The following is a 22296-nucleotide window of genomic DNA, read 5'->3' on the forward strand; positions in this document are numbered from 1 at the left end:
AGGGCACTCCCATCTATTTTGGTTTGAACTGAAACAACGTTACAGGAGTAGCCCCCTGGCACAATATGAATACAGGTTGAATGGTGGCCTAGAGTTAACACATTAACATTTACGAGTACTACGTGTGTATGAATGAGATGCCACTTCCCAAATGTAATGTTTAAATTCCAAAGGCCCAGATACATTCCAGTCCTTCCTCCTACCTAGAAGGTAATATAACTGAGTGTGATGTGGTCGTTTTGATTAAAGTTGATTCAGGACCTACACAAAGACAGTTTTGCAGCCTATACAAAGAGCTTGGGATATTTAGTTTTTACATAGGCCTAGTTGTCATGTTGCAACTAGCTTGACTAGATAGATACCTTTTGCTTCAATAAGCCTATCAAGTTCATGTATTCACATTTTGTTGAGTTCATTTAGGCTGTTCAGTCACAGCTGCACAGCTCCACACCATTGCCATCTAGTGGTGGATACAGTGCCTTGCCTACTTTATTTCTAAGTATGTAGATCAGCAGGGTATGAGATTTCTTATATAAGAGCTGGAAACACCAGAAGGAAATGTGCCAGCCCAGTATGGCTGCAAGAGCACAACTTGAAATTGTTGGGGGGTGACATAGCAATTATTGGAGGATGATGCAGCCATGTGTTTTTATTTAACCAGGAAAGTCACTTAAGAACAAATTCTTATTTACAATGACGGCCAAACCCGGACGATGCTGGGCCAATTGTGGGCTGCCCTATGGGACTTCCAATCACAGCCGGTTGTGATACAGCCTGGAATCGAAGCAGGGTCTGTAGTGACGCCTCTAGCACTGAGATGCAGTGCCATAGACCGCTGCGCCACTCGGGAGCCCCTCTTCTGGTCAAATTATTTTACTACAACAGTATACTTTATCAGGCCTAAATATGTTCAGAACTCTTCTCTAGCCTAAGGTTTTGAAGTTGACCTGCTGGCTTAAAAAATACTTTAACTCTAAAGCGGAAACATTTTAATCAAGAAATCAGAGACATTTCATACATAAGGTCTAAAAATGAACTATCTTTCACTTTGAAAGTATGTTCAACCTTGAAAGTATGTTTCCTCTTTTATGTACTAGACCAGTGGTTCCCGACATTTTTCGGTTACTGTACCACTAACTGAATTCTGCTCTGCCTGGAGTACCCCTGAAGTACCCTTTCATGTGCATTTTACCAGTAAGCCTATGGTCTCATGAGTCTTCTCAAGTACCCCCTGTGGATAGACATTTACATTTAAGTCATTTAGCAGATGCTCTTATCCAGAGCGACTTACAAATTGGAAATAGACCATGTACCCCCAGGGGTCCTAGTAGCCTTGGTTGAGAACCACTGCACTAGACCATATGTAGGTAGTATTTCTATCCACTAGATGGAACCTTAGGGTAGAGAATAGTTTTGAACATATTGAGACCTGACAAAGTATAATGTTGTAGTAAAATAATTTTACCAGAAGAGGGGGGTGTTGATGAGAAAACAAGATTATGGTGAAGCGTCCTTATAAACAAATAGAGTGGACACATACCCAAAAAGTATTTGAGGTGCTGACTAACGGAAACAGAAAAGTCACACACTATGTATAGTCTATCAAACATGTAATGTTGGTAACCAGTGAAAGTGAAGTGTTCTGCAAATTATTATTCAGTACATTTAGAAATGTCCAAGTAAATGACATATTGTAATATGATCAAGTCTATACATATAAACATTACGTTCTATGTCAGTAGATAAAATTGCTTGATAATTTTGAGGCATAACACTAGATGTCACTTCCTTGTATATTTTGATAGTTATAACCTAAAGCTTGGAGTATCAGTGGACTGTCCCTCATACCAACGCGGGGACCAGAGTGGGGAGGGGGGGTAATCTTGATGGAGTATCAGTGGACTGTTCCTCATACCAACGCGGGGACCAGAGTGGGGAGGGGGGGTAATCTTGATGGAGTATCAGTGGACTGTTCCTCATACAAACGCAGGGACCAGAGTGGGGAGGGGGTAATCTTGATGGATATCAGTGGACTGTTCCTCTACCAACCAGGGGTTCTTGATGAGTATCAGTGGACTGTTCCTCATACAACGCGGACCAGAGTGGAGGGGTAATCTTGATGGAGTATCAGTGGACTGTTCCTCATACCAACGTGGGGACCAGAGTTTGACTAAATGACACAAAGATTATCTGCGGTTGCCGGTTTGAATCCCCAAGCTGATGGGGGAATCTGGAGGGTCCTTTAAAATCCCATGAGCTAACTACCGCCATTGTGCCCTTTAACCCCAAAACTGGTCCAGTCTGTCCCTGGTTCTGACCCCTACTTCTGTATGTGTATATACAGTACTGTATGTGTACGTCCACCTGGGAGAATGGGATATACAATAGACATTTCTGTTGCAAAATGGACTAAGAAAGTTCTCTTATAAGTGGAGGAGAACATTCTCTCCATCCACCACATGTATGGTAGCCTATATTTGAACTATTTGAATGTCATACCAAGACAACAAATCTTCTGACCCCTATTTTGCTAAATAATTAGCTGAGGATCCTCTTCTGCTAAATTCAAGTGATGTGAGAACAATGGTAGGAGCCAGGAGAAGGTTCTATGCTTCACAGGGTAACTCAAGTTGCTCTACATTCATTATTCATATTAATTGATTCTGGCAGTTTTGAGGACAGTGCCTTGTAATGCAACACCCATGGAGGACAGGGATGAGAAATGCACACTAATTTCCTTTGACATGCATACTAAAGAGCCCATTTAACAGTCACACGACAAACTTGCACACAAGACCCTAGTGAAAGGAAATGTACATCTGATAGTACAATGGTTATAAACCCACTACCCCAGTGAATGTTGTTCAGTTCTCTTTTTTGTTTAAGTTTATACATCTCCCTGTCACGCCTCAGGAGAAGACCCAGATGCAGACAATTTCGAAGTAATAAAAGTTTATTACAGAAACGGGGGCAGGCAAACGATAGGTCAAGGGCAGGCAGAGGTCAGTAATCCAGAACAGAGTCCGAAAGGTACAGAACGGCAGGCAGGATGGTCAAAAACCAGGGAAAGCTGGGAAAACGAACTAGTGCAAGACAGACACACAGAAAAAACACTGGTAGGTTTGATGAAACAAAACAAACTGGTGACAGACAGAGAACACAGGTATAAATACACTGGGGAAGATGGGCGACACATGGAGGTGGTGGAGACAAGCACACATACAGGTGAAACAGATCAGGGTGTGACACTCCCAAAGCAGCTGCAATTAGGTTTAGTAAATCATTATTTTGATAGCATCATTATTCAAAACCATTGATTATAATCTATTGTATGTTACCAAGGTGTCATCCTGATCTGTTTCACCTGTCTTTGTGCTGGTCTCCACCCCCTCCAGGTGTCGACCATCTTCCCAATTATCCCCAGTGTATTTATACCTGTGTTCTCAGTCTGTTGCCATTTCGTCTGGTCAAGCCTATCAGCGTGTTTCCCCCTGTGCTCTTGATTTTTCTAGCCCTCCCAGTTCTGACCTGTTCTGCCTGGCCTGACACTGAGCCCGTCTGTCTGACCATTCAGTCTGCCCACCCCTCTGTACCTTTCGGACTCGACCTGGTTAATGAACTTCTTCCTGTCTTCGACCTGCCTATTGCCTGCCCCTTGTATTCTAATAAATATCAGACTAACCATCTGAATCTGGGTCTCGCACTGTGTCATTATTCAAGGTCTACATATTATATGGATACCCCCTGTACTTTTCGGGAATGGGGGGCACAAGGCCTTGTAGAACCACGTCTCTCAGTTATATGGATGTTGGGGAATATCGGTGTGTTCAGTCTACTGAAGTCAAGCCTTTTGATTAATACTCTGCATCCCATCACTCAGGCATCTCGGTGGCTCCTCTTGCTAGATGCCGGTGGGCAGGCATATCACTGAAAAGTCCAGAGTAACATTTGTCATTTGCTGGTGACATTACAATACAGCAGCACCCACATCTATCTGGGTAACCAGTGTTATATTCTCACCTAATCAAATAGCAGCCCCTGGCACCACAACCCACATTTTCAATCAAACTACAGCCCAAGTTGAATTGGAGGTGCCACTCAGAAGATGTTTCATTTCTAGTTGAGTGAGGTATTTTTTGGGACCGGGAAAGCAACTCTTGTTGGAGAAAGAGAGAGACAGGAAAGCAACCCTTGGGAGAGTGAAAGACGAAGAGGGGACTGTAAGAGGGCAACAGTGATTGTAGGAGAGGTGTGTATAGAGCTAGTATAGACTCTACTACTGCTACTCTGCTGTATTAGCCTTTACCTTTCTTAAGTTTTAGCAGGAAAAAGTAGATGGCTAGATGGATTTGTTTTTAAGGAGAGAGGCAAAGGTCTAACATGTTGTATATGGAGATTTACTCATTCCAACTCAGCCATGTTGCATATAGAGATGTACCCTGTCTCTCTCTGCCTCTCTCTCTCACTGTTGCTCTCTCCCTGTTTCTCTCTGTCACTGTCACTCTGCCTCTCTCCCTGTCTCCCCATGTCTTTATCTCACTTCCCTGACACCCAGTCTCCTGAATACTCTTCTGAGTATGATTGTTGGAACATTAGTTGTGTTATTGTTATTAAAGGGCTTCTCATGGTTAACATGTTTTTTTTTTACCTACTCTCATAAATACTGGCTTCTGGTGCAGAACTGTTTACGTTATATATAGCTGTTTTAGGATTTTGACTCCCCATAGCTGATTCTTCTTTAAAATAATTCCAGAAGCAGGTTAAGCATAGTCTTGGACTAAGAAGCACTTTAAATGGAGAATCTCCATTGAACATGCCTTCTAGTCTAGGACTGAGATTAATCTGTGTCCATAAAACCAGCCAATGATGTGATTCCCACTGTTCAAGATAATCCCCAACCATGTGGCCCTCAGCATCCCTTCACCCCTCTGTAAATGACTGCACAGACCTGCCCATCAAGGGTTCATCCTATTCACACTGAGCTCTATCCAGAACAGTGGACCAACTCCCTGGGACTAATGTTGAACATTCATTAACCTTCCTGAGATCCTCTATATCAAGCTCAGCTGGCTGCTCAGCTGAATGCCAAACACACAAACACACACACCCTGCCCTGTAGCTAATCATATTGTGTTAGAGCGGAGGAGGAATACATAATTACATATTTACTGCTCACCGATCTGCAGTGGTTTCGATCACTAAGTGGACCGTCTTCATGTTAACCAGAGGCGTAATCACAACCGACATCTGCACAGGGACCGTAACAAATCCCTGCAGCAAGCTACCAGTATCTAGCCTTGTCCCAGGTCTGTTTGTTCGGTATAGCCAACTCCTATGGTCGTTTCGCGTGTTTGGCATGGCATGATAATGACCATAGGAGTTAGCAGGACAGCACAAATAGATCTGGGACCAGGCTCGGTCCACCATCATCACAAGGAATCAAAAGACAGGGTAAATATCCTACAGTTATGTGAAGAATGATAGGCCCTTTCTCTAACTGCTGTTAAAGTCTTGGATACTATTCCATTGTTGAATGTGTACTATCGATGTGTTATGGGGGTGTCAAATGATACCCAATACAAATATGACTTATGGAACATTTGCACACGTTCTCTCAGTTTTATACCTTGGCTCTGTCTCAGCCTCACAGTAGCTGTACTAATCTGCACAATCATGATGGCATGATTCACTTTTATAAGCAGCCTGATTCATGAGGTGGAGGGGGGGGGGGGGGAGTACTCTGAAGTTGCAGCCGTGGAAGCATCAAATCTTCAACTTCATGAAAGAAAGAGGCCTGCTCCTCTCACTGCTTTCGGTGTGAAAGAGGCCTACTCTCACCTCTTTTGGTGTGACCATTTCCCCAAACCTTCCCTTTAATATTTTAATCAATATAATGATAGGAATGAGGGCCACGGGTGTAAACACCATTCAAATTCTCTGGTATTTAAGGGGCTTTCCTGATTTGCATGGCTTCTCCCTGTGTCGTATTTTCACTGACAGACTTAATTTGCATAATTTCAATTATCCTCTATTAAAAGGAGCCGAACTTTGCCAAACCACAATAACTTTCTCTTTTTAATTCATTGATTAATTCCCCCACACTCTAAAAAAAACAGACATTCCACTCTCAATCTTGTTAGTGTAATGTACAGTGCATTCGGAAAGTATTCAGACCGCTTCACTTTTTTCCCACATTTTGTTACGTCACAGCCTTATTCTAAAATTGATAAAATCGTTTTTTTCTCCATCATCAATCTACACACAATACCCATAATGACAAAGCAAAAACTGGTTTTTAGATTTTTTTGTATATTTAAGAAAGAAAAAAACTGAAATATCACATTTAAAGCTCTATCAGAGCTCTGTCAGAGTGACCATCGAGGCCTCCCGAGTGGCTCAGCAATCTAAGGCACTGCATTGCAGTGTTAGAGGCGTCACTACAGACCCTGGGGGTAGGCCATCATTGTAAATAAGAATTTGTTCTTAACTGACTTGCCTAGTTGAATAAAGGTTAAATAAATAAAAAATTGTAAGACTTCTTGGTCATTTCCCTGACCAAGCCCCTTCTCCCCCGATTGCTCATTTTGGTCGGGCGCCCAGCTCTAGGAAGAGTCTTGGTGGTTCCAAATTTCTTCCATTTAAGAATGATGGAGGCCACTGTGTTCTTGGGACCTTCAATGCTGCAGACATTTTTTGGTACCCTTTCCCAGATCTGTTCCGCGACACAATCCTGTCTCAGAGTTCTATGGACAATTCCTTTGAACACATGGCATGGTTTTTGCTCTGACATGCACTGTCAACTGTGGGACCTTATATACACAGGTGTGTGTCTTTCCAAATCATGTCCAATAAATTTAATTTACCACAGATGGACTCCAATCAAGTTGTAAAAACATCTCAAGGATGATCAATGGAAACAAGATACACCTGAGCTAAATTTTGAGTCTCATAGCAAAGGGTCTGAATACTTATGTAAATAAGCTATTCCTGTTTTCATTTTTTAAATAAATTTGCAACATACAAAAAAACAGTTTTTGCTTTGTCCTTATGGGGTATTGTGTGTAGATGAGGATTTTTTTTATTTAATCAATTTTAGAAAAAGGTTGTAACGTAACAAATGTGGAAAAAGTGAAGTGGTCTGAATACTTTCCGAATGCACTGTATATCACAGTGGAGTAAGGTTGATTCAGTTAACAGTAGTACTAACCAAGCCTTTTACATTTAAATAAGTTATAGAATTAATTATTCCAAAAATACAGTTACATCTTCTAAGTAGTATCCAATAGTCTTTGAAAAGCTTACCATGCTATTATTTTTCTTTAGTGATGTTTCTGAGTTTTCTAGGAATCTTGGCGACAATACTTGGAACATTGCCATAGAAGATAGCTCTGATGAATTAGAACTATTTTATGGTCCTCCAGGCTAACTCCCTACTGGGCTCGGAATCTATTTTAAAACTCACGTTGCTGTAATTCAACAAAATGGGCGGAAGAATGGATTGTGTTTGAGGCTTGAAGCACTGAGACACAGATGGACTCATCTGAAAGACGTGAGGGGGATTTCATATTTTCATTGTCAGCTGACTGAAAAGCTTCTTCTATCTGGAGGCCATGTTTTAGTTAAATTCTTTCATTCTCCTCCCGCTGCCTGTCTGCATAGCTACTGACAACAGTGAACGTCAGCAGTGAGATCACACCAGTGGAGGCTGCTGAGGGGAGGACGACTCATATTAATGGCTGGAATGGAGTCAATGGAATGGTATCAAACACATGGAAACCATGTCTTTGATGCAATTCCATTGAATCCATTGCATGAGTCCATATTATGAGCCGTCCTCCCCTCAGCAGCCTCCACTAGATCACACAGTATGGATAACTCTCTCATCTGTACACAAGCAGTGTGACACACCTTCCACTTCATCACCCCGGTTACCGCCTGCCTCGGAGGAGACAAACTTCATCACCCCGGTTACCGCCTGCCTCGGAGGAGACAAACCAAGGAGCAGCATTTGCATGGTAGATGTGATAGAAGAACACTTCTTTTCATTTTTTAAATTCTCCGTATAAACATGAATCAGGGAGACAGCCTCAGGCAGACACGCCAGTGGTCCTCAGAGACCCAGCCCTCCTCCCGCTGGCAGGCAGGCTAGGCGGGTTAGGCGGGTGGGCCCAGCAGGGTAAAGGATGACTGATCTGAGGAGTAGGAGGAGGACAGACGGCTTTTGAGGAGCTGTGTGAGGCTGCGGAGCCAATCCCCCTGACGCTGCTGACTCGGTAGTGTAGCAGGCAGCTCTCTGGTTTAACATGCAGTGAATGTGAACTGATTGTGAACTGATTCTAAACACCCACTCACTTCAACTCCCCAGCAGCCCAACAGGGACTGAGCTGGTACAGGACAGAACAGAAGCAGGAGACCCAGGCAGACTTTTTGAGTGTCAGGTTGATGCTGTGGATTAGAGATGAGATTGTGTCCGATAAAGCAGGGTCTTAGTTCAGATCTCACAAAGGGCTGCTTCAGCAATTCTGAAATGAAGAAACTGAGATGAGTAGGAGGACTAGGCCCTAGGTGATCAGAATAATGAAAAGCTGTTCCCACTGAATTGGCTACAATACTGGCTTAAGCCACGACCCACTGCAACACCAGTCATTTTTTAAATGTAACCTTTATTTAACTAGGCAAGTCAGTTAAGGACAAATTCTTATTTATAATGACGGCCTACACCGGCCAAATGCTGGGCCATTTGTGAGCCACCCTATGGGACTCCCAATCACGGCCGGTTGTGATACAGCCTGGATTCAAACCAGGGTGTCTTTAGTGACGCCTCTAGCACTGAGATGCAGTGCCTTAGACCACTGCGCCACTCGGGAGCCCACCATTTGGGAAACAAATAAGGTTATGATGCTCCGAGTCAGGAGAACAGTTAACTGAATACTGCCATTTCCAGACTTCTTTGTATGAATTCAGCAATGCCAAACACCCTCACACAGTCAGGCGTAGCCCACTTATTCACCCATGTATTCAGTAGTGTAAAGTACTTAAGTAAAAATACTTTAAAGTACTACTTAAGTAGTTTTTTGGGGTATCTGTACTTTACTTTACTATTTATATTTTTTACAACATTTACTTTTACCCAAAAGCACTCATTACATTTTGAATGCTCAGGCAGGACAGCAATATGGTCCAATTCACTCACTTATCAAGAGAACATCCCTGGTCATCTCTACTGCCTCTGATCTGGCGGACTCACTAAACACACGTTTCATTTGTAAATTATGTCTGAGTGTTGGAGTGTGCTCCTGGCTATCCGTAAATTTAAAAACAAGAAAACTATGCCGTCTGGTTTAATATAAGGAATTTGAAATGATTTATACTTTTACTTTAACTTTTGATACTTAAGTATATTTAACCCTCCTGCTGTGTTCCAGTCGAATTGGACCAATTTACAAGTTTTCTCTCTGAAAAATGTAGTTCATTTAATCTGATTGTCATAAGGTTCCATGACTTTGTCCACACAGGGCATCGGAACACACCAAATACATTTTGATGATTTTCATAACATTTTGGGTGTTTTATTTAACTTTTGTACGCCTGTGGTGTTCCCGATCAAAAATGACCGGTCATTAGAAATGAATGGGTGAGACTACAATTAGTGTATAAAATTGAGTTCAGGCACATGCCCATTCATCAGATGTACACACTTACTCTCCCAGATCCTCACATGCATGTGTGTTTGAGCACACACACACACACACACACACACACACACACACCTCACTCCCCTTCTTGGCTTCCATGGCAACCCCCACGGGAACCTTTCCTCAATAGAATCTTTCCCCCACGGGAACCACACCTGTTGGCATTCTCACAAACAATCGCAACATTGTTTCAATAATATATAGAGCTTTTCTAGCAGCTCTGGTAGGTAAAGCTTTATTGAGGCCTTGCTCACAATTCATTCTGTGGCAGCACAATGGCCAAACGTGTCAGGAATCCCGCTTCCTGAGTCTGTTTTCTGCCTGAGCTGCCTTTTTTTTGTTTTGGAGTCTGTTTCCTGAGGTTTCTGAACACACCCTGTCTGGTTGCCAGGCGACGAAGCTAGGCGGGAGATCTCTCAATTACCCGCACCTGCATCTCATCAGCCATCTGCACACCTGGTCCTGATCATCACCTCTTCTCTTCATAAGCTCTAACCTGACATCCATTCCCTGCCGGATTGTTAGCAATGAACAGTATGTTGTGTCAGCGTATCAAGCCTCATGTTACCAGAGTTAGTGTTCTGTACTTTTTGCCGGTTACTCACCCCCGTTTACTCTGTCTACAGTCATCCTCCCGGAACAGTCAACTCACTTGCCTGGTCGTCGGTGGTTTCAGTGACATCATTGGATCTGCCTATTCACTCTCATCAACTCACCTCCGCTGCCGCTCCGTCTCCTGGATTATTCTATTTTCACCTCGAGACTGTAAATTACTCACCTTCATTTTACTCACCTTGTCCTGGTCTGCTTCTGGGTTCAGCTTTAGAGAATCGTGACAAAACGATATGCTGTATGTGAGGCTCTTGATCATATCTTTGATCATGACACTAGTGAGGAGGAGGAAGTCCTTGTTAAACTTTGACACAAAGTAGTCTGTGATAAATAGCACAATATGTTTATTTTGAGTATTTGTTATAGTCAAAATAATCCATGCATTATGCTTTTTTTAAACTCAAAACCGAGTTGTATGAGCTCAGCTCAATGAGGCTTACAGGCCATAAAAATAGCAAATAGAAGTTCAAAACTTGTAATGTTCACAAGAACTTAAGTTGATAAAAAGATCTAACACAACATTAGGTGATAATATATGTATTATTATGGATTTATAGTCGGCTATAATGGGGTGGTCTTTTTGGACCGGGAACACAGAATTAATTAACATGAAACGAACACAACAGGAGGGTTAAAACCCAATACTTGTAGACTTTTACTCAAGTAGTATTTTACTGGGTGATGTTAGGGTTGAACTGACTATTTGTATGCATAACCTTTATAATATACTGGGGAAGCTATGCTACAATATTAAGTATATGAACTGCGAGTAAATCAACTGAAGACAAGAAGAACTACAACCGGCAACAGGAAGTGCGTCACGACGCTGGGATCAGCCTACACGCCGACGACAGGAGGAGCAAGTTTAAACCACGCTCCTCCTCCCTCTGACAGGCCAGCATTGAGCAGGAACTATCTCTGTTAGAGTATAAAAGAGAGAACAATAGGATGTGTCGCTCTCTTCTCTGTTTTGCCCTGCAAGGTAAAACAGCGAGACCGTATATATATACGAACCACACATATACCACACACGTGTTTGCATTAATTAAAGTACAGCTAAATCAGAAGTTACTATGTGATGACTATTTTGTTCTATTACCAGAAATGAACTGTCGCGACATTAACAGTGACTTTCACTTTTACTTGAGTCATTTTCTATTAAGGTATCTTTACTTTTACTACAGTAAGCCATTTGGGTACTTTTTCCACCACTGCATATATTTCTCCCTAGTTTAGCATCCTCCCTCTTTATTACTTGTAGTTGTCTCACCTGGCTGCCATCTTGTCTCCACAACAGTGTTTATAAGGACTGTCCTGGTAAACAGGTCTATCTGAGGGGAACAAGGGAGGCATTGTAAATATTTATAAAGCCTCCACACCGTTGTTCTCGGTCCCTGCAATGCTCTGCCTAAAGTACATTAACAAACACTGTAAGCACTGCGCATGAATCTTTTATGACCTTCGGAGGCTAGATAAAATGAAAGACAACAGAGGGTTGCAGCAGTGAGCACATGGCAACACTGGAATCAATCAGCTGTCAGCCCCAGTGTGTTGAAAGCCAAGCTGGGCTGAGTTGAACTTTGTCTCTCCTAGCGCTATATCTCCCCCCGGGTGCTGTGTTAGTGTGTTTGGGTGCTAACGAGAAGGAAGACCCTCTGGTGTCAAGGCAAACTGGAGTGTTTGCTGGAAAGCGATGAGATGCTTGCTTAGGGGTCAGGCACAATCTGAATCTGACTGCATTTAGGGAATGTCGGAGAGGGCTTGTAGGAGACAACTGTGGAACTGGGGATTTATGGAGGGATAAGGTCAGTTTTATGAGGCATTTTTAGTCAATGGATTTTTTTTGTTTAACCTTTATTTAGCTAGGCAAGTCAGTTAAGAACACATTCTTATTTACAATGACGGCCTACCAAAAGGCAAAAGGCCTCCTGCGGGGACGGGGGCTGGGATTAAAAATATAAAATATAAATATATGACAAAACACACATCACGATAAGAGAGACAACACAACACTACATAAATAGAGACCTAAGACAACAACATAGCAAGGCAGCAACACATGACAACACAGCATGGTAGCAGCACAAAACATGGTACAAACATTATTGGGCACAGACAACAGCACAAAGGGCAAGAATGTAGAGACACCAATACTCATGCAAAGCAGCCACAACTGTCAGTAAGAGTGTCCATGATTGAGTCTTTGAATGAAGAGATTGAGATAAAACTGTCCAGTTTGTGTGTTTGTTGCAGCCCTTTCCAGTCGCTAGCTGCAGCGAACTGAAAAGAGGAGGGACCCAGGGATGTGTGTGCTTTGGGGACCTTTAACAGAATGTGACTGGCCACATGTTACCTGTTACCGCCACACCGGTGGTCACGAGTAGGGCTGTTACCGTGACCTTCTTAAGGCAGTAAAATTCCACACAACCGTTTAGTCATGGTAATTTGGCTTCTCCAAGCTCTGAAGCAGCTGAGGCCTACAATATATATTTCTCAACTTTCCTCATATTAAGCACATTTCTTCTCTTTACAACAGGAGTATAGCCTACCTGTCTGGCATGAAAATGAACCGCTGGAAAAGCATCTTCCATTCGCTATTTAAGTGCATAGATGACATCGAGACAGGTGCATCATAATGGTCCATTCTAAATCAAAACAAATTTCATACTTATATTATTTAGTATATGTACAGACAATATTAAATCAAGAATAGTGTGATGGGTGATAATATTAGGCTATCACTTGTGAATTATATATTACCACTTGTGAATGATGCTCAGCCATGGCTTTTTTTTGTGTGACTTTTTCAAATCATAGTTGCACACCTCATGTTGCATAGCCCATAGATAGGCCTATATGTTTTGATAAGGTTTGTATCACAACTAAAGTGGCCAAATAACTTAAGTAACAACCTAATAACTTTGAGTAAAGCCAGTGTGTCTATGTATGCGGATGACTCAACACTATACACGTCAGCAATTACAGCGACTGAAATTACTGCAACACTTAACAAAGAGCTGCAGTTAGTTTCAGAAGGGGTGGCAAGGAATAAGTTAGTCCTAAATATTTTAAAAACTAAAAGCATTGTATTTGGGACAAATAATTGTGATTTAGGTGACTGCTCGTCATTGGTACTTCATGTTTGACTTTTTGATTGTCTCCGTGCTGCTTGTTGCTACTTGGCTACCTGCCAACCTTTTAGTTTTTTACATTTAATAACCGTTTAATCAAAATCAAAATGTAATACATTTACCAACGTCTTAGTTTTTTCCTCGTTTGACTTTTTCTCCCCGGACGCTTTATCTGGACATGGTTCTGGAGACGTCCACCAGCCGAAGAAGCTAAGTAGTTACATTAACACTATGCCATCTAATTGCAGTCGCTGTACTCATAATATACAGGAGAACTATTGCCTTATGTTGGGGATAGCCTTGTTGCAAGCCCAGCTTCAGATGCAATCATTAGGCAACAGCAATTTAAGTGTTGGAAAGGATGAAACAGCATCTGTGCCACAAGTAAGTACAGATAGTAGTATAAATCCTACCGCACAGTCCTCGCAGCCTTCTGGAAAGAAATGCTATTGGACAGAAACTTCCAACCGGTTCTCCCCAATAAGCAATGAGTCAGAGGCCGAGCCTTCTCAGGTCCCTCCTCCACCCGTTACGGGGTCTGAGCCGCCGAAGCCTCCCACCATTAGCTCTGACAAATTGAAAACCCTAGTCATTGGCGACTCCATTACCCGCAATATTAGAGTTAAAAAGAATCATCTAGCAATCATACACTGTTTACCAGGGGGCAGGGCTACCGACGTAAAGGCTAATCTGAAGAGGGTGCAGGCTAAGGCTAAAACTGGTGAGCATAGAGAGTATAAGGATATTGTTATCTACTGTATGTCGGCACCAACGATGTCAGGATGAAACAGTCAGAGGTCACCAAGCAAGCGCAACATAGCTTCTGCGTGTAAATTAGCTAGAAAGATGTCAGCATCGAGTAATTATCTCTGGCCCCCTCCCAGTTAGGGGGAGCGATGAACTCTACAGCAGAGTCTCACAACTCAATCTCTTGTTGAAAACTGTTTTCTGCCTCTCCCAAAAGATTAGCTTATCCCCACATTCTGCCACTAGCACAGTCAGTGTAGTCAGCTCAGCTATCCCCATTGAGACCGTGTCTGTGCCTCGATCTAGATTGAGCAAAACTTAACATGGCGGTGTTCGCTTTAGCAATCTCAGTGGAATAAAGACCTCCTCCATTCCTGTCATTATTGAAAGAATTGTGATATCTCACATCTCAAAATAGGACTACTTAACACTTCCAAGGCAGTCAAGCTCAATGAACTAATCACTGATCATAATCTTGATGTGATTGGCCTGACTTAAAGATGAATTTACTGTGTTAAATGAGGCCTCTCCTCCTGGTTATACTAGTGACCATATCCCCCCGCACATCCTGCGGAGGTGTTGCTAACATTTATGACAGCAAATTTCAATAAAAATACATTTTAAAAAAAGACTGCGTTTTTGTCTTTGGACCTTCTAGTCATAAAATCTATGCAGCCTACTCAATCACTTTTTATAGCTACTGTTTACAGGCCTCCTGGGCCCTATATATGGGTCACTGAGTTCCTTGAATTCCTGTCGGACCTTGTAGTCATGGCAGATAATATTCAAATTCTTGGTGACTTTAATATTCACATGGAAAAGTCCACAGACCCACTCCAAAAGGCTTTCGGAGCCATCATTGACTCAGTAGGTTTTGTCCAACATGTTTTCGGACCTACTCATTGCCACGGTCATACCCTGGATTTAGTTTTGTCCGGTGGAATAAATATTGTGGATCTAAATGTTTTTCATCATATTCCTGGACTATCGGACCACCATTTTATTACGTTTGCAATCGCAACAAATAATCTGCCCAGACCTCAACCAAGGATCATCAAAAGTAGTGCTCTAAATTCTCAAACAACCCAAAGATTCCTAGATGCCCTTCCAAACCCCCTCAACCTACCCAAGGACATCAGTTAACCACCTAACTGAGGATCTAAATTTAACCTTGCGTAATACCCCCGATGCAGTTACACCCCTAAAAACCAAAAACATTTGTCACAAGAAATTTGCTCCCTGGTATACAAAACAATACCCGAGCCCTGAAGCAAGCTTCCAGAAAATTGGAACGGAAATGGCGCTCCACCAAATTAAAAGTCTTCCAACTAGCTTGGAAAGACAGTACCATGCAATATCAAAGAGCCCTCACTGCTGCTCGATTATCCTCTTTTTCCAACCTAATTGAGGAGAATAAAAACAATCCAAAATGTATTTTTGATATTGTAGCAAAGCTAACCAAAAAACTGCACTCGTAAAGGTGGTAAATTACCTTTTAACGGCGTCAGACCAAGGCTCTGCATCTGTCCTCGTGCTCCTAGACCTTAGTGCTGCTTTTGACGCCAACGATCCCCACATTCTTTTGGAGAGATTGGAAACCGTAATTGATCTACACGGACAGGTTCTTGCCTGGTTTAGATCTTATCTGTCGGAAAGATATCAGTTCGTCACTATATATTTTACCTCTTGGTGATGTCATTTGGAAACCCAATGTCAACTTTCACTGCTATGCGAACGACACACAGCTATATATTTCAATGAAACATGAAGAAGCCCTGAAATTACCCTGGAAGCCTGTGTTTCAGACATAAGGAAGTGGATGGCGGCAAATGTTTTACTTTTAAACTCAGACAAAACAGATCTGCTGTTGGATCTGACAATTAATCTTGATGGTTGTACAGTCGTCTCAAATAAAACTGTGAAGGACCTCGGCGTTACTTTGGACACTGATCTCTCTTTTGACGAACATATCAAGAATATTTCAAGGACAGCTTTTTTCAATCTTCGTGACATTGCAAAAATCCTAAGCTTTTTGTCCGAAAGTGATGCAGACAAACTAATCCGTGCTTTTGCCACTTCTAGATTAGACTACTGCAATGCTCTACTCTCTGGCTACCCGGACAAAGCACAGTTAGTCAGTTAGTGCTAAACACGGCTAGAATCTTGACTAGAACCAAAAAATGTGATCATATTACTCCAGTGCTAGCCTCTGGCTTCCTGTTAAAACTTCTTCAGGATTGGTGGGTCCCCTGCGGGACAGTTGAGCTAACGTAGGCTTATGCGATTAGCATGAGGTTGTAAGTAACAAGAACATTTCCCAGGACATAGACATATATTGGCAGAAAGCTTAAATTCTTGTTAATCTAACTGTACTGTCCAATTTACAGTAGCTATTACAGTGAAAGAATACCATGCTATTGTTTGAGAAGAGTGCACAGTTTTGAATATGAAAAGTTATTAATAAACAAATTAGGCACATTTGGGCAATCTTGATACAAAATTTTGAACAGAAATACAATGGTTCATTTGATTAGTCTGAAACTTTGCACATACACTGCTGCCATCTAGTGGCCAAGATCTACATTTCACCTGGGCCGGAATAATACATTATGGCCTTTCTCTTGCATTTCAAAGATGATGGTACAAAAAAAGAGAAAAAAAAGGTTCGTTTTTTTCTTTGTATTATCTTTTACCAGATCTAATGTGTTAAGTTCTCTTACATTCCTTTCACATTTCCACAAACACTAAAGTGTTTCCTTTCATATGGTACCAAGAAAATGCATTTCCTTGCTTCAGGGCCTGAGCTACAGGCAGTTTTTATTTTTTTTATTTCACCTTTATTTAACCAGGTAAGCTAGTTGAGAACAAGTACTCATTTACAACTGCGACCTGGCAAGATAAAGCAAAGCAGTGCGACAAAAACAACAACACAGAGTTACACATAAACAAAGGTACAGTCAATAACACAAAATAATGAAGAAAGAAAGTCTATATACAGTGTGTGCAAATGGCATGAGGAGGTATGGCAATAAATAGGCCATAGTAGCAAAGTAATTACAATTTAGCAGATTAACACTGGAGTGATAGATGAGCAGATGATGATGAGCAGATGATGGTGTGTGAGTAGTGATACTGGTGTGCAAAAGATCAGCAACGTAAATAAAAACAATATGGGGATGAGGTAGGTAGATTGGGTGGGCTATTTACAGATGGACTATGTACAGCTGCAGCGATCGGTTAGCTGCTCAGATAGCTGATGTTTAAAGTTAGTGAGGGAAATGTAAGTCTCCAGCTTCAGCGATTTTTGCAATTCGTTCCAGTCACTGGCAGCAGAGAACTGGAAGGAAAGGTGGCCAAAGGAGGTGTTGGCTTTGGGGATGACCAGTGAGATATATCTGCTGGAGCGCGTGCTATGGGTGGGTGTTGTTATCGTGACCAGTTAGATTTCGGCGTGTCATTTCAGGCGAAAATTGAAAAAAAGGAGCCAAATCATAGCATTGCAAATGAAATAAAAATACCAATGCTCATATTTTCTTGCCACCCAACCTATTTTTTTAATAGATTGATCTGCCCTTGCAGCACTGAGATTTCAGATTATCCCAAAAATGTTAAATCTGATAAACGTAATCAGAAACGATTCTACTGTTGTCACTGAGGGATTCAACTGTTGTTACTTAGTGATTATACTGTCGTTACTGAGAGATTATACTGTCGTTACTAAGTGATTATACTGTTGATACTGAGGCATTATACTGTTGTTACTGAGTGATTATACTGTTGTTACAGGGATTATACTGTTCTTACTGAGTGATTATACTGTTACTACTGACTGACTATACTGTTCTTACTGAGTGAATATACTGTTGTTAATGAGTGATTATATTGTTCTCACTGAGGGATTATAGTATTGTTACTGAGGGATTATACTGTTGTTACTGAGTGATTCTACTGTTACTCAGGGATTATACTGTTCTTACTCAGGGATTATACTGTTGTTACTGAGTGATTATACTGTTGTTACTCAAGGATTATACTGTTGTTACTGAGGGATTATACTGTTGTTACTGAGGGATTATACTGTTGTTACTAAGGGATTATACTGTTACTAAGGAATTATACTGTTGTTACTGAGGGACTATACTGTTGTTACTAATTGATTATATTGTTGTTACTGAGTGATTCTACTGTTGTTTCTGAGTGATTCTACTATTGTTTCTGAGTGATTATGCTGTTGTTACTGAGTGATTATACTGTTACTCAAGGATTTGACTGTTGTTATTGAGGGTTTATACTGTTGTAACTCAGGGATTATACTGTTGTTACTGAGTGATTATATTGTTTTTACTGGGGGATTATACTGTTGTTACTGAGTGATTATGCTGTTGTTACTGAGTGATTATACTGTTCTTACTGAGTGATTCTTGTAACGGTCGTCGTAGTGAATGGACCAAGGCGCAGCGGGTACGTGAATGCTCATGTTTATTTACAAAATAAAACACGAAAAAACAATGAACGGACGACAAACAGTCTTGTAGGCTCACACAGCAGTACAAAGAACAACCTCCCACAATTCCCATGACAAACACATCCCTAATTATAGGACCTTCAATCAGAGGCAACGATAGACAGCTGCCTCCAATTGAAGGCCAGAATCCCAATTACCTAAACACAGATCTAAACACCCTAGAACAGACATAGAAATATACAAACATAGAACAATGACCAAAACCCCGGAATACATAAATCAAACACCCTCTACATACACACACCCCAAACCATATAAAACAAATACCCCCTGCCATGTCCTGACCAAACTATAGTAACAAATAACCCCGTTACTGGTCAGGACGTGACAATTCTACTGTTGTTACTGAGTGATTCTACTGTTGTTACTGAGTGGTTATACTGTTGTTACTGCGGGATTATACTGTTGTTACTAATTGATTATAATGTTGTTACTGAGGGATTATACGGTTGTTACTGAGGGATTATACTGTTGTTACTGAATGATTATACTGTTCTTACTGAGGGGTTATATTGTTACTCAGGGATTATACTGTTGTTCCTGAGGGATTATACTGTTCTTACTGAGGGATTATACTGTTGTTACTGATGGATTATACTGTTGTTACTGAGAGACTATACTGTTGTTACTGAGGGATTATACTGTTTCTCAGGGATTATACGGTTGTTACTGAGTGATTCTACTGTTGTTAGTGAGTGATTATATTGTTACTGAGGGATTATACTGTTGTTACTGAGAGATTATACTGTTGCTACTGAGGGATTATACTGTTGTTACTAATTGATTATAATGCTGTTACTGGGGGATTGAACTGTTGTTACTGAGTGATTATATTGTTCTTACTGAGGGATTATAGTGATGATACTGAGGGATTATACTGTTGTTACTGAGGGATTTTACTGTTCTTACTGAATGATTGTACTGTTGCTCAGGGATTGTACTGTTATTACTGAGGGATTCTACTGTTGTTACTGAGGGATTATACTGTTGTTACTGAGGGATTATACTGTTGTTACTTAGATAGTATACTGTTGTTACTAAGGGATTATACTGTTGTTACTCAGGGATTATACTGTTTTTACTCAGGGATTAAACTGTTGTTACTGAGGGATTATACTGTTGTTACTCAGGGATTATGCTGTTGTTACTGAGGGATTATGCTGTTGTTACTGAAGGATTATACTGTTGTTACTGAGAGATTATACTGTTGTTACTGAGGGATTATGCTGTTGTTACTGAGGGATTATGCTGTTGTTACTGAGGGATTATACTGTTGTTGCTGAGGGATTATGATGTTGTTACTGAGGGATTGCTGCCATATTCTTTTACTAGTAGTGGTAATTGCTCATTTAAATTAGTGTGCAATCTGAAAGGTGACCTTGATATTGTTACGGTAACTGGGAAACTCCTGAGAATAAAGAGCTGGTCCGACATGAAGACATGTCTTTGGATAAAGACATGGCATATATTATATTATTTTATATTATTGTAATATTATATATATTGTACAAGACATATCCTGAATCTAACTATTTTGAGGAACTCAGTGTGCGCTTCTTAACTGTCAAGCAACTATGTTTTTTTCCCCAGCTGGTAAGTACTCTCAGAAAGTGAATACAAAGGTGTGAGTCAACCACCTCCCAAAGCACAGGTACCTGTCTCATAGAATGAACATGCATCCGTTACTCCACTCCATTTTCCTATCCTCTTAACAACACGAGAGCTCTTAAGCACTTGTTGGCTGGTTCATTTACCAGTCCCACAATTACAAGTCCCTCTTAGATTACTCCTACTCTCACTTGGCCTTACATCATTTGAACCTGATTGGTGTGTTAAACCTTTTTTATTATTTTTAGTTTTAGTTTCACCTTTATTTAACCAGGTAGGCCAGTTGAGAACAAGTCCTCATTTACAACTGCGACATGGCCAAGATAAAGCAAAGCAGTGCGACAAAAACAACAACACAGAGTTACGCATAAACAAAGGTACAGTCAATAACACAAAAGAAAAGAAAAATAGAAAAATATATGTACAGCGTGTGCAAATGTAGAAGAGTAGGGAGGTAGGCAATAAATAGGCCCTAGAGGTGAAAATAATTACAATTTAGCATTAATACTGGAGTGATAGATGTGCAGATGGTGATGTGCAAGTAGAGATACTAGGGTGCAAAAGAGCAAGAGGGTAAGTACTAATATGGGAATGAGGTAATCGGGTATGTTATTTACAGATTGGCTGTGTACAGGTACAGTGATCGGTAAGCTGCTCAGACAGCTGATACTTAAAGTTAGAGAGGGAGATATAAGACTCTAGCTTCAGAGATTTTTGCAATTTGTTCCAGTCATTGGTAGCAGAGAACTGGAAGGAAAGCTATATATATAACCTATACTCTAACTTTCTGTCAGACAGGAAGACTACATGGTAGGTCCCCAATATGCAGTCAGTGACATATTATCAGTGACATATTATGCTGTGCTTACTTCTGGTTCGAATTGCAAATTATAGTGTTAGCAGTAAGCACATTCACACACAGAAAAGGAAAGCCCTAGCTCAGTTTAAGTAACTGAAATATAGTGTTATCAGTAAGCCCATCCACACACATAAAAGGAAAGCCCCTACTCAGTTTAAGTAACTGAAATATAGTGTTAGCAGTAAGCCCATCCACACACAGAAAAGGAAAGCCCCTGCTCAGTTTAAGTAACTGAAATATAGTGTTAGCAGTAAGCCCATCCACACACAGAAAAGGAAATCCCTACTCAGTTTAAGTAACTGAAATATAGTGTTAGCAGTAAGCCCATCCACACACAGAAAAGGAAAGCCCCTGCTCGGTTTAAGTAACTGAAATATAGTGTTAGCAGTAAGCCCATCCACACACAGAAAAGTAAAGCCCTAGCTCAGTTTAAGTAACTGAAATATAGTGTTAGCAGTAAGCCCATCCACACACAGAAAAGGAAAGCCCCTACTCAGTTTAAGTAACTGAAATATAGTGTTAGCAGTAAGCCCATCCACACACAGAAAAGGAAAGCCCTACTCAGTTTAAGTAACTGAAATATAGTGTTAGCAGTAAGCCCATCCACACACAGAAAAGGAAAGCCCCTGCTCGGTTTAAATAAAGTTCCACAGTTGAAAGAAAGGTTGTGGGAAGTTGTCAGGTTGAATTAGAAGCCAAATAAAAGTTTATATTTAAGCAGTTAGGCACAAAGGATGTGGTATATGGCCAATATACCATGGTGAAGGGCTGTTCTTAGGCAAGACGCAACGCGGAGTGTGTTGTGAAGTGTGTTAGAGGTAGGTGAAGGAGTCAAGCGCAGGAGAGCAGAGATGTCCATGTAGCGTCTTTAATAGGCAAGTCCACAACACACAAAAGGTCAGGTACAATACTAAAACAAGAAACCGCCCACGACACAAGACAACACAGTACTCATGGGAGGAGGAAAACAACGCTCCTAAACTTATACACACTCAGTATAAACGTGAATAAACCTGAGGCACAACCTCAACAAGCAACATAACACGTATAATCCCACACAAACCTAAGCAGGCAACAGGGGTAATTATACACACAGAAATTAAACCAAATGAACCCAGG

At 41.1% G+C, this 22296-nt stretch overlaps 1 long non-coding RNA gene across 2 annotated transcripts; it reads right to left on the minus strand.

The window, feature by feature from the left end:
- Positions 1-2113: 2113 nt before the first annotated feature.
- On the minus strand, positions 2114-12902 carry LOC123730824 (uncharacterized). 2 transcript variants are annotated; one of them, XR_006762270.1, is made up of 3 exons: positions 12857-12902; positions 8353-8522; positions 2114-3927 (listed from the first exon to the last, which is right to left on the minus strand). It is a non-coding gene; the product is annotated as an uncharacterized lncRNA (long non-coding RNA). The 2 variants fall into 2 exon arrangements; XR_006762269.1 differs by lacking the exon at positions 12857-12902 and adding an exon at positions 11578-12087.
- Positions 12903-22296: the final 9394 nt, after the last annotated feature.

Source organism: Salmo salar, chromosome ssa26, assembly GCF_905237065.1.
Source record: "Salmo salar chromosome ssa26, Ssal_v3.1, whole genome shotgun sequence".
Lineage (NCBI taxonomy): Eukaryota > Metazoa > Chordata > Actinopteri > Salmoniformes > Salmonidae > Salmo > Salmo salar.